The sequence below is a fragment of the Ambystoma mexicanum genome, chromosome 11 (genome assembly GCF_040938575.1).
Source record: "Ambystoma mexicanum isolate Mex_15411 chromosome 11, UKY_AmexF1_1, whole genome shotgun sequence".
Classification (NCBI taxonomy): domain Eukaryota; kingdom Metazoa; phylum Chordata; class Amphibia; order Caudata; family Ambystomatidae; genus Ambystoma; species Ambystoma mexicanum.
In genome coordinates, this window is record NC_090934.1 from 780,217,238 (window position 1) to 780,234,649 (window position 17,412).

Genomic DNA, 17,412 nt, shown 5'->3' on the forward strand with positions numbered 1-17,412 from the left:
GCAGAAGAAGAAGTGCCACAGGAAGAATAAGGCAGTAGCGTAATATGAAAGCTCAAGTTGAGGGGAGGAGGGACAGGAAGACAGTGACATCATATGTGAATGGGTGTGCTGTGATGTTGTGTTTATTATGAGAAAATGTAATAAAAATATTTATTTTTAAAAAAAAAGGATGCAGGGGACATCCCCGCAAGCCCCGGGCCCATTATACCATTTAAGCAGAGCGGGAGACACACCTGCAACCCCCAAACCCTTTAAATGGTGTATTGAGGTACACCTTTAACAGGTCAAACCATGGCATTTTTGCTGCAATTTTCTTTGTACAGGCGACATTTCTGCCATGGTTTTACCGCTGCATACTGTGGGAGCTTCGTCAGGATCAGGTGGACCACCTATTCGTCAAGTGAGGCCGACCCCAGATAGATCTGTTTGCGGCGGTTGGCGAACTCCAAGTGCCAGAAGTTCACCAACAGATTCCACAAACCGAGTAGCCTGGGGGATGGGTTCTGATTCCTGTGGGAAGGGCTGTTTCTGTACGCATTTCCTCTGTTCCCTCTCCTGCTACGAGTCATCAACACACTCAGACAGTGTCAATGCAAGATAATATTCATCGCCCTGACGTGGCAGAGGCAGATTTGGTACCCGGACCTTCTCAGCCTGTGAGTGTTGCCTCCGGTGAATCTACCAGTGGTTCCGGATCTTCTCACCAGAGAAGGAGGCGCGCTCCTTCATCACGACCCAGGATCGCTGAACTTGAGTGCTTGGCTCCTGCAGCCCTAGAGTTTGGACGGTATGCGTTGCCAGGAGACTACAGGGAGATCCTCGCCAAGGCCAGGGCATCTTTAACCTTGAAGTGCTACGGTCATACATACAGGCGTTTCACTACATGGTGCCGGTCACAGAAGATTACCCCTCTGAGAGTCACGGCCCCACAGATCCTTTCGTACTTGCTACCCTTGGCCAAGGCAGGACTGGCACACGCCTCCATCAAGGTTCATCTGGTGGCTATCTCCCACTACATCAGGTCGCCAGGAAGATCTTCACTGTGGTCTTACCGACTCGTCAAGGACTTTCTCAAAGGACTTTTCAGATCTTTCCCGCCGGTGAAGCCTCGTGGCCCGGCGTTTGAACTCAACGTGGTTCTGATGAGGCTCATGGGGGCCCCCTTTGAGCCTTTGCATGAGGACCCACTCACGTTTCTCTCGTGGAAAACGGCTTTCCTTGTGGCCATCACCTCTACCAGAAGGGTAGGTGAGATCCAGACCCTATCCTGCAAGCAACCATACCTGACTTTCCACGAATCGAGGGTGGTGCTGTGTACGCACCCCTCTTTGATGCCGAAGGTTCAGTTGGAATTCCACCTCAACGAGCCTTTGATGCCGGCAGAAAGGGCCTTGCACTCGCTGAACGTTGCTTGTGCCCTGAAGTTCCACATGGCACGCACAAAGGATTTTCGGAAGACTTCACAACTGTTCATGAACTTTGGGCCTGTGAACCATGGGAAGGCTTTGTCCAAGGCTTCCATTACAAGGTGGCTCTCTGGCTGCATCACACATTGTTATCGGTTGTCGAACCGACCGCTGCCTGCCCGTCCGAGAGCCCACTCCACCAGAGCGATCACTGCGATGACGGCATTCCCGTCTGGTGTGCCCCTGCTAGACATCTGCAGGGCTGCTACGTGGAAGCCCACGCACACATTCACGAAGTTCTACTGCATCGACAGGAATTCCAGGAAGGAGTCTAGACTCGGTCAAGCAGTGCGACGCAACCTGTTCACTTGAGGTGAGCCTATTCCAGAGGTAAGATTTAATTGCTTCTGTTGAGCCGTGCCACCTTCTGTGGTTGTGTAATGTTGTACTACTATGTATTTGTTATTCATGAGCATGTGAATCCATGCCAGACCCCACGCTGGAGAAGGTTTAAGTTACTTACCTGTAACTGTTGTTCTCCAGCATGGGTCTGGCATGGATTGACATTCGACCGTTCCCTCTGCCACTGTACGTGCTTACCAAATCTGAAGACGGCTGCCAGAGGAGGTGCTTAGGGAGAGGACTGTCATTGGATGGGGGTAGTATGACCCAGAGGACAGTTGTTGGTTTAGAACATAAATACAGTTTTTATTCGAAAGTGAAAATGTTTTTTCTTTTACTGTGGATTGCCGTACCTGACGACAGGGATTATTCATGAGCATGTGAATCCATGCCAGACTCATGCTGGAGAACAATAGTTACAGGTAAGTAGCTTAAACCTACCACTGCATTTAAGGGCTGGCCCTATCACGCGATGGGCGCTAAATGGGCTGTTTTACCTCCAGCTTTTTTCTTGAGGTGAAAATCCCATTTAGCACCCTGTATTACCGCTGGCTGTATTAACGCGCTGTATTAGCGCGCGGTATTAGCGCCGAAGATTCCCCATTGGATCCGTGGGTCCATGGGGATTTATAGTTAACGTCCAACCTGTGATCCGGTAGTAGTACCGCCGGACCAGTGGGCACTAACGCTATTACAATTGGGCAGTATTACAGCCGGGATACCGCCCAACTCGTGATGAGGCCCACAAATTCCATCAGAGGATTTTGCATACAGTTGACCATATTTCTCCAAGAGAGCAGTATTCTAGTGTCACTCAAGAAACTGGTCTTCGTCCAAGCTGGGTGGAGGCTTAGCAGGCCTGGCATAGGCACACAAAGAACCCATAACAAATCCCTCCTTTCATTCCTTCCTAGTGTTTGTAGTAACTTCCTGGTTAACACTTCCTGTTGCCAAACAGGAAGTGCATGATGACTCATGAGCTCTCTAGTGTTTGGGTGTGGCTGGCTATATAAGCCACACCCAAGATTCTTCCAGTGCTTTGTGTTGCTTACTGTGAGCTGTATCAGCAACACACTTGCCGTGCTCTGTATCAGCCAGCATCTGATTACCTGCTCCGGATCGTCCCGCTTCTGCTTACCTGCTCCGGATCATCCTACTTCTGCTTACCCGCTCTGGATCATTCAGCTTCAGCTTACCTGGTTTTAGGGAGAATTCTCTGTTTAGGCTGAATTTTCTAACCTAGTGAGTCCCCCAGCAGCTTTGCTGGATTTCTGGAGTTTTTTTTTTCTCCTGCCAAGAATGAGACTCTTTTTCTCTCATTCTTGGACATGATTTATGGTGTTCCTTTGAATGTTAATGTGTTTCATGGGCTATGGGGTCTTTTACTCCATAGGGTCTCATATGTTTTTCTTATGTGTGTTACACAGCACCCTCCGTGCAGCAACACAGGGGTGTCATAGTGACCCCCCAACATAGACTCCATACCCTGGGACTGACTACTGTCTCCCAGGGCATGTAAAGTCACCATTGGCTTTGCTAGTCCCAAATTATGAACAGTAACCAGTACAAACCATCATATTGTGGACATACTGGTCGGGGCAATTCGATTGCCCCAGAGTCTGTTGTTCGAGGGGGCACGTCTCCGTCCCCCCTGATCGAGTTTTGGCTGGTGGCAGTGGATACTACTTTTTATATTCGACCGCGAATATATCTCTATGGGATTTTCCCATTGTTCAAGGCTGCCAACTTTAATTATTTAATTCTTATAGCCTCGAACATACCGCCGGTTTATTTATTTAATCTTAATTCACTGGTTGGTATTTTCTGCCAGAACTCGGTTTTAAAATGGCGTTTGTGTTCGCCTCTGTAACTCCAAACCAAAGGTCGTGCCCTTTGTTCCACTTTTGGCGGGCTTCTCCACAGAAGCCTCCAAAAGTGGTGCCACTCTGTCTGGGTACCACAGGGGGTATGGGAGGGGGTTTAGGCACCCTGGACTGAGTTACCTTGGTAACTCAAGTCGCACTCTGGTGTGATTGGCCCAAGTGGTGAGCCGGCCGGCTCACCACTTAGCATGTTTGATTGACATCTAGGCTGAGTGAATGGGGGTGTGCTGCATAAAAGCAGGGCTTTTGGGACTGGAACTTCAGAAGTCGCCACAGGACCTGTAAATCCGACGAGGGAGAAGCTGAGCCGACCTGCTACGACGACACCACCGGTGGAGCCCTGCTGAACCGACTCACCACTTCCCAACGACAGAGACGATCTCCCGGCCAGAGAGTCTTCTTCCCCTGACTGGTGGGCACAACCAGTTTACCTTCTTTTTCTCGCATCCTAGGACGTCTTGTGGTCGAATTGCCCGTGCCAAGCACCCCGGCAACCGGATAGCCACTTACCACTGGACCGCAAATAAAAGGACCACTCCTTTTAATTGAGAACTCTGCGGCTGGTTTCTTCCCTGGCAGTGCAACGCACTCCTGCTTTCCTCCCCGACGAGATCCTCTGATCCTCTCTTCCCCCGGACGAAGCACAGACTTGCACCCGCTGCCAGGAACAACTGCCCCGCTGGATTATTCTCACCATTTTAAGGTACAGTGTCCGCCAGGCCTCCCTTTCTAAAGATTTCTACAAGGTAATAATAATCCCTTAACCTTCTGGACTGGGCTGGCCACCTTGACCATCTAACTGGTCACTTTCTTTTTGGTCCAACTCTTTCTGAACTTATTGCGAGACTTTTGGGCACTTTGAACCGTGTGAATTTGGACACATTTCGACCGGAGCCTCTTAAAGTGGGTCCGGCCTTGTTAACTTTGACTTTACGGTTTTAACCTGCCTTCCTCTCCTACTGTGTTCTTCCGAAAGTGTTGGGATCTGTTTCTATCTTTGCTCTGCCTTTCTCCCTTTTAAACCAATTGATTAGAGTGCCATCTTTGTTAAGCGCTCACCGCTGTCTGAAAATAAGTGTTGCTTTACTTAAGACTTGTCTAACTAATCGTTGAAGGGAGTGTATATCTTTTAGTGACCATGTTTTTGAACTGCTTGATATTAGTGCCACTGTGTTTTATTAGATGTGTTTTTAAATAAATAATTATATCTCTTTAACACCAAGCTCTAGTCAGTGTCTGCTTGTTCTACTGTGTTCTTTTGACCTATTATGAATACTCTGTATACTGCCTAACTCTTCTTGAGGGAAGTCTGACTGCTCAGCCACAGCTACCAAGTGAATCTGTGTGGTACAGACTGCTACCAAGTGGGTTTACTGCCAAACACCTGTAGTCTTAAATCTTTTGCAGTGGTCCCAGAAGGAACTGCACAGGTTTCTGCCTAACACCTGGTTCTTACTCCACGCCGCAGCTATCTCCAGTCAAGAGGGGACTTCTACACCGGCACCTGCAAGAACAAAGAAGAATAGCGTTAACACGCGCACATCAGTAACGCTACGCATACTCACCGAAACTTCCCGCGATGCTAGAATCCAGGTTAGTTGCACGAGCGCACAAACCCCTGTAAGAAAGAAGAGACATTATTCATTGCGCTCGCTCCAATAACATGGACACTTATTTCACTGCGCTCTCTCTCTCTACGTGGTGCATACTTACCACAAGCCTCCGTGCAAACTTACCTAACCACCAAGTCTCCAGTGGCGCTGAACCCGGACTCGAGGCGCTGATACCACATAATTTCTCGTGTAAGGGAAAGGGAGAGACATTACCAGGCGCGCTCGAATTCGAGGCCCTGCGCAGACCTACCAGCAGCTTGCTTCTATATTCAGCGCTACTCACCCACAAAAATACAGGCAAACAAAGACAATACGGACAATTTTGGACACTCAACATTCTCCGCGCAACATTCACTTGTGGGAAGGACTTTCTAGCCAGTAAAGAAACTGGCACCTTGAACTCTCAGCCTCGCTGTGAAGGCATAAAACAGCGTTTGGCTTCCGAACTCAGCCTACAGACATTGGCACCAATCACATGAGTGAATCAAGCCCCTGCAAATGCAGGATGGAGTGCACACCCTACCAAAGATCAAGGTAAGCCCATAGGGGGTCATCACAGCACACACTAAAGAGAAGGGAAGGGCCCAGGGGAATTGGGTGAATTCAGGTCTGAGTGTACACCTTGTATCTGACAGGTATTCCTCCGGGTGAAACAGGGGAAGTGAAGACTCGGGGTCAAGGGAGGCTTGTCTATCGCTCCTGCAGAGACACAGGTGAGTGTGACAGTTTTCTTGGTAGGCGGGCAAACACTCATCTTGCAATGTATTACCCCAGCAATTATGATGACTGAAGCAAAATGTGAGAGTTCCTTCACTTTTTTCTTATAGAAGGGCTGCCTTCCCTGGGCCTGGAAATGCAGGAACAAATTTGAAATGTTTGGCGACCTGCCCAATATGCAGCCTATATTCTAACACCTGATTTTATAGAATTGTAAATTGAGAAGTGATTGACGCCTAGCTTAGAAAAGCGGTGTATGAAGTTACCATCTGAAGAACTATGTTAATAGTGTAAGAATATACACAGGTTTTGGTACGCTGCAGGTAATATCATGTATGATAGTGCATCACCATTTTTAAGCATTCTTTTCCCTGAATTCACAAGTGCCTGTTGCCGGATGCTCTATGCTGCTTTTCTGTGATGGCCAGAAGATGCCTCACATGGTCATTCCTTGGTCAGTGCAGATGTGCAGGACCACATTGACAACCTCGCTCCAGCCTTGGCCAATTTCTGCAATCATTATTTTGCCACTGTGAACTTTCCCTTCCCCCTAAAGGACTCCCTTGTGCACCCCCTCCTGAAGAAACCTTCCACCAATCCTTCCTTTCCGGCAAACTACGGTCGATCTCTATCACTCCATGACCATCAGTCTGGCTTCCGAGCAGCCAGAGGCACAGAAACTGCTCTCCTGAACACCCGTGAAGATCTGCTCACTAATCTCGACTCTAGCCTTCCCTCTGTCCTCATCCTCTTTGATCTTTCCTCTGCTTTTGACACGGTCAATCATACCATCCTGGTCAATCATCTCAGTGAGAACCTAGGCATCACAGATCAGGCCCTGGCTTGGCTGACCTCCTTCCTCCTGGATTTACCCTCCCAAGTCCATCTTCAGTCCTGTCTCTCCACCACCTCTCTCTCCATGTGTCGTGTTCCCCACGGCTCAAAACTCTCACCCTGGCTTTTCAACGTCTACCTGGCCCCTTTGGCCAACCTCATCTCTACCTTCTCCTCTAATTTTCAGTGTTATGCGGATGACACTCAGCTCTCCTTCAGGCTCTCCTCAGCCTCCTCTCCCCTCGCACTTCTTCCTAACTGTCTATCCACGAATCAGGAGTGGTGCGCTTCCAACGATCTCTGCCTTAATGCCAGTTAGACCAAGACCCTTCTCATTGGCTCCTGCATTCCTTCTTTCACTCTGGCCGCCCTCCTTGGGCCCTCTCCCTGCACCTTCCTGTAAGGCAAAAACATTGGTGTCATCTTCGATTCCCCTCTCTCCTTCTCTACTCGCATCACGGACCCCTCCAAGAAGGCCCACTACCAGCTGCACCTCCTATGGGGTATTCTTCCTTTTCTCACTTTCCCCCAGAAGCTCACAGTCTCTAGGGCCCTGGTTCTCTCTAGGCTGGACTACTGCAGCAGCCTTTTTCTCAATCTGCCTTCCAATACTCTGCGCCCTTTGCAACTAACCCAGAACAGGACTTTGAAACTTGTCCTTCGCCTCAAACCCAGGGATTGTATCTCTATAGCCTTGAAATATCTACACTGGCTCCAGGTGGTTCCAAGGATCAAGCTCAAGACCCTTTGCATCATCCACAAGGCTTTCTGTGGTCAGGGCGCGCGTTACATCCAACTCTCTCCTCCTGAAAACCTCCATTCTCGAGCCCTTCGCACAGCCACCTCCAACTCCCTGAGGGTCAGATGTTTCTCCAGGCAGAGAGTGGGGGGAAGATCTCTCTAATCTACAGATTCCTCCTTCTGAAAGGCCTCCCTGCCCCTCATAAACTTGAGCAGGACCACTGATTTTCCAGAAGCAGCTCAAGACCTACCTTTTCGCTTCTGCTTTCTCTCTCGTTCCCCCCTGCTGACCGCCCTGTCGTCTGCTCTGACTGGTTGCCTGGCTACCCTCTGAACCTCAATGGGCACCAGGTGCCTCCACGACTAGTAGCCCTGCACTGCCTCTGATCCTTCTGTACACTTAGGCCCTGTAGCTGTAACCCTAGAGTTCCTTGCCTCCTTGCACTTCCCCAGAGCTGACTGCCCTGGCTGCACTTACTTAGAGCACTATTGCCCTGATTGCACTTCCATTCCCTCCCCTTGGCACTTCTCCCCTTCCTCTCCCCCCGCAGTTACACGATCTGAATGACACAAGGCCTAGTAAGATTGTTTGTTTTGTCCTCCCTCGTTCTTCCCTACTTTGTTTTGTTGTGCCTAGAAACACTTGTGTACAGGCACGTTATAAATGATTCATCATATATCATATAATTCTGGGATGTTTTGTTCCCTGACAGTGTTTGGGCAGTCTGTATACTGAGGGCACCGTATGTTGCACAGTAGTGCTGCTGCATAATATGATGACTTCAGTTGTGTTTGGGGACATACCACACAATGTTTCTGTTTACAAAGATCTTCTCAAGGGTACTAAGTGAATTTCCCGATAATTATTTCCCTGCGACAATTATGATCGATTCAGAAGACGGATTCAATTAGGTTATTCAGCCTTTCTAAATCGCTCATACAAACCCCATTCACCCACCTCCCTATCCCATAACCAAACACCTTCTCATCCCCTCACATACATTGCTCTCTGCAATGCTCCATTCCTTTCGGTGCACCCGGCATCTTTTGGATGACAGCTACTCCCTACGCCGCACAAGAGTGCATGCAGGGGCGGACAAGCGCGGTCAGGCAAGGCAAGTCAAGGGAGTTAGGTATGGGTTTTTGTGTGTGTAAGTGAGTGTGAGGGAGGAGTGGTTGAATGTGGTGGGAAAGGGAGAAGGTTTGGGTAAAAGTGTATTTAGGTGAGTGGTGGAGAATGAGGGAGAATGTGTTGTGTGGGCAGGGAAGGGGGTGGTGGGATGAAAGCGGGTTTGGGGGGGGGTGAAACCCCTCAATTTACTCAAAATCCTACCAGTGAGGGTGGGGGTCAGGGTTCTGCAGGTGATATTTTGGCATTTTGTAGGTGACTCCAAAATGCGGAAATATCGCATAAAATGTTTGGGCATCTGCCAACCAAAAGATTGAGACCAACACACGAAAGCTAGGTCATGTGCCAATCCTGAGATGGCACCTACCTAGACCTCTGTCAACCCTAAAATACTGACCACCATATAGAAGCCAGGTGCTGCACCACGAACTAGAAGAAAGCCTCCAAAGAGCATCACCGATACAGCGCAATGCAAGATGATGCCTCAACTTATGTGTGGTGAAAGCTGATATGGGGTTTATGGGCACTATATAAGAGTCCGGACCGAAGGACACAATATTGCAGAGCATTTTGCATTACTTCTGCAAGCAAGTTGAAAGCCCCTTGTAGTTATGCTCCCTTATTTCTCTATTGGTTCTTGGTTAGGCCCTTGCCTCCTGATCTTCTAGAGTCCACTCCACACCCCAGTCTTCTGGCATCTTTAGCAGCACCATTTTGGGAGGTGCTTGTGCTTCTGTTTTTGTTTTCTCTCCACTTTTTCCTGCTGCTACGTTGGATCCCTGATATTACAGGAAACATGGCAGAAGGGATGGCCAGGGTGTATCTACATCTGCAAAGGAAGACCAGGGTAATTGGTCCTATATGTCCTGACATGTTGACAAACTTACAATTTTTGCACCACAACGGATGCACTTTACATGACCACCTCTCTTCAAACTTCCTTTTGTATGTTTTTGTAGGTTTCTGTTGTGTGTATATGTGTGCACTAGTAGTACCATCTTTGTTTCAGTTGTAGTGGTATCAAGCTGAGCCCCCCCCCGTGACTCCTGCGTACATGAATGCTGGCTTTGTTGGTGATCCAGGGTAATGTAGGTGACTGGCATCCGTCCTGTCCTGGTGTTGTACACTGAGGGATTCCACCTCATGACCCAGGCCAGAAGGTGATTGCTAGCTAGGGACCAGAAGCATTTCCCCAGCACCATGAAGGAAGGACCGCCCACAATATATGTGATGCCAGGCAGTGCAAAGCACTGAGCGTAGGTGATCACTGGAGTAGAGAAAGCAGGAAAAGAAAGAGAAGGAAAGCAGAAAAGCAAGAGGATCACGAAATGACCCATTACCGCAGCAGAAAGGTGAGACGGAAAGAAGGCTCGCAAAAAGAGCTGGTTTCCGGCAACTGGTACGGCAGGAAAGCAGGAGGATCAGGCAATTCTGGAAACAGGATCTGAGCAGAAGCGCAGCAGCGTTACCTCGAGACACAAGGAGGTCGCCACGCGATGAGTCTGGCGACCGCCAAGCTCTTATTATCTGCGACGTCCAATGGAGTCAGTGCGCCAGCACATGGGTTGTCTACGGCAACGACCAACGCTGCCTGTACCGCACATGCGCAGAGAGCAGCCGCCGGTCCTCGGCACAGTCGCATTCAAAATGGTGTCCCCCAGGGGCCAAGGGCAGCGCGGCAAGAAATGCAGAGGAGGATGAACCCGCAACCACCAGTGGGCCCCCTATGGAACGAAGGCACAGCAAGCTGAATGGGTAAGCACTGTGACATGCAGCCCACCCCAAAGACCGTAACGAGCGCCAGGTTCCCAAGGACGGCACAGGTAGAAACGGCAAATCAAAAGAGGAGCATGAACACCAGAAGTTCCCAGGAATTGTCACAAGCAGCATAACCTTTCCAGGACTCCAGATAGTAAAGTCGGCCACGGCGTAGCTTGGCATCGCAAATGTCTGCAAATTCGTACTTAGGGGCACCATCTGCCAAGAGTGGACCGGGATGCGGCCGTTGATGTTGAAATTAATCCGATTGAAAAGGCTTGAGAGAAGTGGAAAACAGGGCAAATCCTCCAAGCAGCAAGTAAATGGAGATGAAAGGCTACAGAAGAGAGATGCTGAAGGATTCAGAAAGGACCAGCGAAACGAGGAGCACGTTTATGCGGAACATTACACAAGGGTAAATGCTTAGTTGAAAGACAAACCTTCTTGCTCACTTGATAACAGGGTTACACCGATCAGTATTTATTGGCCACCCTCTTAACAGCCGTCGAGGCATATTCCAGGTGGGGTTTTAATTGACCGTGAATGTCTTGCAATCGGGGCACAAGTGTGGTACTGGTAACCATGATTCCGGGAGAGACTGAAGACAGGGGCCAAAGGTCTGGATGAAACCCCATACAACATAAAAAGGGACCGATTCCAGTGGCTGAATGGGCAGTATTGTTATAGGCCACCTCAGCCACGAGTAGATACTCACTCCAATCAGACTGCATCCCACAGTGAAACAACAAATGTACTGCTTCAGTATCTGGTTAGTGCTTTCCAATTGCCCGTTTGTTTGGGGATGATATCCAGAGCTGAAAGCGATATTCATGCCGACAAGTTTACAGAGTGATGTCCAAAAATGAGACATATACTGCATACCTCGGTCAGTGACGTTCTTGACAGGCAAGCCATGCAACCAATAAATGTAGGAGAAGAAAACCTTTTGACAGTCTGGACATTTCACAGAGGAATATTTCCTTTGGCTATGCACCCTTATTTATTCACCCCCAATGAAGTGTGTGCACAGCGTGCAGGGAACGGGATGTAAAATAACAGGGTCCAATAAAAGTTTCAAAGCAATAAATTGAGTTTGCTACTTCACTGGCTGTTCATTATTTCAGCTCCAATCTACTTCCATATGAGAGACTCAATGAAATAAGTATCATCAGTACTGTGTCGGCAAAGCAATCGACGCGGTGATCAGTTCACATATAGCGTATCCCCACAGTTTTTAAGGATATTGTCACAACAAAAATGGGGTTGACCGGTTTCGATGACACTTTCAGTGGGGTCATCTTCTTCAGAACCAATACATTTGAAAGTGTAATCAGTCACTATTATCCATCAGACAGGATGGGGCATCCAAACCAGACCAAGGAGAAAATTGAACAGATATTTGCCTACGTGTTGTGTACTGGATGTTACTTTTTTGGCAATTCATGCCTAAACTAATGTTTGAGAACATAAGTCTAAATTGGTGACAGGGACTTGTTCCTCATGATGGGTACCCTCTACAGGCAAATACCCCATGTGGTTTGCCTCCCATGTGTCCCCTGGTGGCCAGTTCTGTGTTTATACATGAACACATACATGGTGCACATCAGTGATTGCCTTGAACCCCAGCTCCAGGGCTTGTGGGTGCAGGTGTGGATGGATGTTCACAAGATGAGCGGTCCTTTTCCTAACTGTCTGTCTCTTGAGTTTTCATTAAGTGCACATATGGCGTGTGCACCAAACATGAGTGGAGAGAAAACAAAGAAAATGGGGTTTCTTTGATGTAGAAAACTTTAAACATCTACTTTCTTTGTCGCAGAGTTACATGTTAATTGCATTAGTCAGGCAGTACCAATTCAGCAGTATGGGATGGTGCCGGCCTTTTAGCATGTCTATTTGTTATTATGGCGCGAGGAAACAGAGAACCCAATCGAGCCATCCTTCCCTCATGCTGGTGACTGTTCGGCATCAGGATAGGAATGGGGAGTTCCCGTTACTCAGGAACAACGTGGTGCCGGTCACACTTAGTACGGGCATCAGTGTATACCTGAAGTGGATTCTTGCCTCCAGAGGATAAAATCCTTGCTGTAATTGTAGTTTTAGCTGCTGCGGCTACCGCAGGCAACTCACATGGGCCGCAAAGTAAAGTCGTTGCTAAGCAACGCCAAGTGCATCCTTATAAGGCCGTGTCTGGGACAGGTGGCATGCTAAGGAAACATGCAGCCTCATTACGAGTCCGCCGGTCCTGAATGCAGTGATTCCGTGACGACGGTGATATAGTGTCCGCGTCCGATTACGGCCTGTCGGTCACCAACGCGGAAACAATGTCACAGTCGCCACGTAAACACCCACGGAAATGGACATACCGCCCCAAAAAGCATTGCAAAGGCCGTGTCCGCGTCTGTCCTCACAGACACGGAAACACCGGACTCGGAAATACTATGACCGCGAAAACCGGAAAGAGAGAGGCAGCCATTATATAAACCACAATCCACTGCCATCCAGAGTCAGCGCAGGCCAAATCACCACTCTGAGCAGGCAAAAAGGACCACCACCATGGGAACCAGGATCCCTGCACAAAGACAGCGGAAACAGAGCTTCAGCAAGGCAGAGCTGACTGTACTAGTGGACCACATTGTGCAGCATATAGAAATGCTGTTCAGTGCTGACCAGCGCCGTGCAACCCAGCAGCGTAGAAAGGAGGTTTGGGCAGAAGCTGCACACAAGTGCACAGCAGTCGGTGTCACAACACGCAGCGTGAAGGACTGCCACAAGAGGTGGGACGGCCTCAGACTGAGGGTGCAAAACCTCATTGCTGCACACCGGTAGCAGAGCAGTGGCACAGGTGGAGGGCCTGCTTCACCACTAAGACTGCAGACATGGGAGGAGCGCTGCAGCAGTGTCCTCAACCTTGAGGCAATAAATGGCATTGGCGATGCGGACGCAGGAGTGAGCCCACCTGTACATGCTGGTAAGTGCACACATTACAATGCCATGAGTGCTTATTGAGCCCAGGAGTGCCTCAAAAGACACACTCATAACCCCCCGCCCCAGTCAGGGCAGGAGTGCCCCAAAGGACCCACTCATAACCCCCCCCCCCCCCAGTCAGGGCAGGAGTGCCCCAAAGGACCCACTCATAACCCCCCGCCTCCCGTCAGGGCAGGAGAGCCCCAAAAGACCCACCTCATAACCCTCCCCAGTCAGGGCAGGAGTGCCCCAAAGGACCCACTCATAAGCCAGATGAGAAGCAACACCCCTACAATAGATGGCCATTGGACATGCTCAGAGTGCGTGACTGGTTACAAGCAGAGACACATACTCCTGAGTGCATCAACAGTCATATGCGTGTAAATGCAAGTGCTCACTGATCGACCTGTCTGATGCATGTGAAGGACCCATCAGGTACCAGCACACAACTGATAGCATGCCCTATGTGTCCCCACAGCCATTTCAAGTGACAGCACCTGCACGTGGACAACGCAGCACCCCTGCCCAGGAGGGCGACACAAGCTGCTCTGCAACTCAGCCACCAGCTGCACCTGGCATGGATGCACCAGCCAACACCACATGGCCACAGATGCCATCCCTGAGCATATCTTCCCTGCGGAGGAGGCTGCAGACAGTGACAACAGTGCTTCAGCCTTGCAGGCTGAAATAGGGCCGCAGGGGGAGGGGGCCAACTTGTATGACCAATCATCCCTCCATGACCTCCACTTCAGCCCCCCATCACTGCATAGTCCCATGAGGTCGCCAACCCCCTCCATGGCTGAGCTGAATGCTGCATGCAGCGGATGGAGAATCAGCTGGCCACCCTTACCCAGCTTGTTGAAAGGCAGCTGGAGGAGTCCAGGCTACAGCGGGAGGAGGCCAGGCTGCAGAGGGAGAGTTATTCAACATCTGTGCGTCGGATCTCCAGGGCCATTGGACGTTTTGCAACCACCATCGTGACCTTGGCACGCCATGTCCGGAAGGGCAACAATAACATATCCTACATAGTAGAGTCCATGTTGATTGCCCAGCAGGCGTATCTAGGACGTATGCCAACACTCACACCAACCGTGCCATCCACCAGCACCACCCCATCTAGCTCCACCACTGCCAGCCCACGGAGGCGTTCAAGTCATCTGACATAATGCCATGTGTGTTTGGCTGTGCAGGTGACAATCAGGGACACAATGGGTGTATGGGCGTGGGTACGTTTGGGTGGTGGGGGAGGTCCATTAGGGGGTTAGTTTATTGGGGCTTGGTTGGGGTGGGTAGGTTTGGTTGGTGGGGGGGTCCATTAGGGGGTTCGTTTATTGGGGCCTGGCTGGAGGTGGGTACGTTTGGGTGGTGGGTGGGTATGGGTGTACAGCTTTCCTACACAATGCACCTTCTTTCCTGTTTTGTTTAAATATATCACCTTTGAAAACTCTATAATGAGTGGACATCTGTCATTTCATTTGCAGTAAATACATTTATTAACTGGCATCATCATATCCAAGCAATGCTGTCATTGTGCAGTCTCTCGGAAGTAAATGTGAATGAGTGTATCCCGTGCTTGATGGCCATCTTGTACACCCCCGGGAGGGAGTGGAGCCATCCCATCCCCATCTTCAACTCCATCATCATCCTCTGTGTCTGGGGACAGCGGAATGTTCCTGCGCATGCACAGATTGTGCAGCATGGCACACACAAGCACAATTTTACCCGTCTTCACTGGGCTGTAGAGCAGTGATCCGCCAGATCTGCTCAAGCAGCGGAACCTGGCCTTCAGTAGGCCAAATGTCCTCTCAATCATGCCACGTGTGCGGACGTGTGCCCTGTTGCAGGCCTCTTCATGCCTGTTCCTTGGTCTCCGTACAGGTGTCATCAGCCATGGCGTAAGTGCATATCCAGCATCGCCTACATGGGATGTAAACGTGGGGGGCATGTCAGTGTTGGTGGTATCATGTCTTGATCAGATACAGTGCAATCTTGTGTCATAATTCATTCATCCATATGGGCCAAGCAGTGCCGGGACCGGTGGGTGATTACCATTCCTGGGTCATTGTTGTTGACGTTGGCATTTGGACATTGCCCAAAGACTTGCTGTGCATATGTAGTTGCCCTTGCGGACAATAGTGGTTGGTAAGTATGGTATTGTGCAGTGTTGTACACTCATGGAGGAGTCAATCACTGGACTGTGATGATGTGGTCGATGCAGGATGACTCATGTGCAGGGATCATGTGCATTGGGGGGGCAGTGGTGCATAGTGAGGGTGGATGTATTGAGTGGCTGGAGTTGTACGGGCTTGTGGCAGTATTGGTTGTGTGTCTCATTTGGCAGGGTGTGTACGGGCACACTGTGGCAACCTGTTATGTGTAGCTTTGTGATGTGTGGGTTGTTCTGACTGTCCATTACATGGGCCAGGGGGTGATGCATGTGCAGTTGTAGCAACCCACTCACACAGGTTATTGCCCTGGACACACACACCCCTTCCATTGGGCCTGTGCATTGGCATTTGTACTCACCCAATAGCCATGTGCTTTGTCCAGCGTAGCGTTCTATGTAACGTGGCAATGTCGAATTATGCAGGACCATTGAGTCATGTGTTGACCCTGGGAAACGCGTCACATACCATCTGTACATTCAGTAAGTGGTAGAGTATCCTATTGCGATACACTATCTCCATTGCATGTGGTACTGTCACCTCTATGTGGGTGCAGTCTAATGCACCTATGCAATTTGGCATTGCCACAATGGCATGGAAGGCCAACTTGGTGGCAATGACCTGGTCAAGGGTACAGGGTAGGGTGATGTGTTCCGACACATGTCGCAGGAGGGCATCCAGTACCTGTCCCAATATTTTAGAAAAACAGGGCTGTGAGAGCCCGTGCAGCTCACCAACTGTGTGCTGATAAGTTCCAGTGCCAAGAAAATACAGTACCAACACACCTTCAGGATAGGGGGGGATTGCGGTCGGAATGCCAATGTGGCTGCTGATGTCGTCCTCAATCATGGTGGTGATGTACATAATGGTTGGACGGTCCAGCCGGTATAATGTATGGATCTGTCCTGGGGTCAGGTTTCAGGGTGAGGGCCTGATGCGGGGTATTGTAGGCTGCCTGCGGGGTGGTGCCGGCTGCACAATTGGGTTTGGCATGGGTGCAGGGTTTGCTAACTGCCGCCTGTGCCTCCTCCGGATCCTCCTCCTCTGCACCATTACTGCCACCATGTGCACTGCTGCCTGTAGGTTCAATAGCCCCAGTCCCAATGCTGCAACAGCTGCTGCCTGCATAGTTTGTTTGGAGTTGGCCTGGGTGTGGGTGTGGCCCTTTTGTAGACTCCCAGTGGCCTGCTGGGTCCAACTGGGCTCATTTGGTGCACCTGTGGCCTGATTCAGTTCACCAGGCACTGTTTAATGTCATGTTCGTTGTGTTGGCGATACCGCCACCGTGTCCACGGTTTTTCCGCTATTTTCATGGCGCTGTTTCCATGTCTGTGATACTCGTAATGCACACGGTGTTAGGTATTGTCGGTAACTTGAATAGTTCGACATACTGATGATCTTTGAGGGGTCAGCGGAAGAATTGTCATATTTCCATCGCTGGCTCAATGACTGTAACATACACTTGAATTTCAGTATTGACTCTAGCAAACAAGAAACGCACTTCATAGACCTGCACATAACAGTGCAAGAGTGTCGAATGACCATTAAAGGTGTATAAAAAAAGCACAGACCATAATTCCCTCCTCACATACTCCAGCCATCACCCACGAGCACTGCGTGACAACTTGCCATTTGGACAATTTCTGAGATATAGGCGCACTTTCACGAATTTAAGGGACTTTAACACACAAGCAGGCTCTCTGAAAAAACAACTAGTTCAGAGATGATACCCCAAGAAAGTTGTGAACAGTACCTGGAAGAGAGCTATAAAACATACCCAGTGACATCACCCTTCAGCAA